A 2,352-nucleotide genomic window follows, 5' to 3' on the forward strand; every position below is an offset into this window, starting at 1 on the left:
TACAACACTTTCATACATGTTTTGCCATACAACACTTTCATACACGTTTTGTCTTACAACACTTTCATACATGTTTGCCATACAACACTTTCATACATGTTTGCCATACAACACTTTCATACATGTTTTGTATTACAACACTTTCATACACGTTTTGTCTTACAACACTTTCATACATGTTTTGTCTTACAACACTTTCATACATGTTTTGTATTACAACACTTTCATACATGTTTTGCCATACAACACTTTCATACATGTTTGCCATACAACACTTTCATACATGTTTTGTATTACAACACTTTCATACATGTTTTGTATTACAACACTTTCATACATGTTTTGTCTTACAACACTTTCATACATGTTTGCCATAAACACATTCATACATGTTTGCCATACAACACTTTCATACATGTTTTGTATTACAACACTTTCATACATGTTTTGCCATACAACACTTTCATACATGTTTTGTCTTACAACACTTTCATACATGTTTCCCATACAACACTTTCATACATGTTTTGTATTACAACACTTTCATACATGTTTTGCCATACAACACTTTCAAACATGTTTTGCCATACAACATTTTCATACATGTTTTGCCATACAACACTTTCATACATGTTTTGCCATACAACACTTTCATACATGTTTTGTCTTACAACACTTTCATACATGTTTTGCCATACAACACTTTCATACATGTTTTGTCTTACAACACTTTCATACATGTTTTGTCATACAACACTTTCATACATGTTTGCCATACAACACTTTCATACATGTTTTGTATTACAACACTTTCATACATGTTCTGTATTACAACACTTTCATACATGTTTTGTCTTACAACACTTTCATACATGTTTGCCATACAACACTTTCATACATGTTTGCCATACAACACTTTCATACATGTTTTGTATTACAACACTTTCATACATGTTTTGCCATACAACACTTTCATACATGTTTTGTCTTACAACACTTTCATACATGTTTGCCATACAACACTTTCATACATGTTTTGTATTACAACACTTTCATACATGTTTTGCCATACAACACTTTCATACATGTTTGCCATACAACACTTTCATACATGTTTTGCCATACAACACTTTCATACATGTTTTGCCATACAACACTTTCATACATGTTTCCCATACAACACTTTGATACATGTTTTGCCATACAACACTTTCATACATGTTTTGTCTTACAACACTTTCATACATGTTTTGCCATACAACACGTTCATACATGTTTTGTCTTACAACACTTTCATACATGTTTTGTCATACAACACTCTCGTACATGTTTGCCATACAACACTTTCATACATGTTTTGCCAAACAACACTTTCATACATGTTTTGCCATACAACACTTTCATACATGTTTTGTCTTACAACACTTTCATACATGTTTTGTCTTACAACACTTTCATACATGTTTTGTCTTACAACACTTTCATACATGTTTTGTCATACAACACATTCATACAAGTATTGACATACAACACTCTCATACAAGTATTGACATAAAACACTCTCATACAAGTATTGACATACAACACTCTCATACATGTTTGACCATACAACACTTTCATACAAGTATTGACATACAACACTCTCATACAAGTATTGACATACTACACTTTCATACAAGTATTGACATACAACACTCTCATACAAGTATTGACATACAACACTTTCATACAAGTATTGACATACAACACTCTCATACAAGTATTGACATACAACACTTTCATACAAGTATTGACATACAACACTTTCATACAAGTATTGACATACAACACTCTCATACAAGTATTGACATACAACACTTTCATACATGTTTGACCATACAACACTTTCATACATGTTTTGTCTTACAACACTTTCATACATGTTTTGTCTTACAACACTTTCATACATGTTTTGTCATACAACACATTCATACAAGTATTGACATACAACACTCTCATACAAGTATTGACATAACACACCTCATACAAGTATTGACATACAACACTCTCATACAAGTATTGACATACAACACTTCATACAAGTATTGACATACAACACTCTCATACAAGTATTGACATACAACACTCTCATACAAGTATTGACATACAACACTCTCATACAAGTATTGACATACAACACTTCATACAAGTATTGACATACAACACTCTCATACAAGTATTGACATACAACACTCTCATACAAGTATTGACATACAACACTCTCATACAAGTATTGACATACACTTTCATACATGTTGACATACACTCTCATACAAGTATTGACATACAAACACTTTCATACAGTTTGACCAT

The sequence above is a fragment of the Mya arenaria genome, chromosome 14 (assembly GCF_026914265.1).
Source record: "Mya arenaria isolate MELC-2E11 chromosome 14, ASM2691426v1".
In the NCBI taxonomy this organism is placed as follows: domain Eukaryota; kingdom Metazoa; phylum Mollusca; class Bivalvia; order Myida; family Myidae; genus Mya; species Mya arenaria.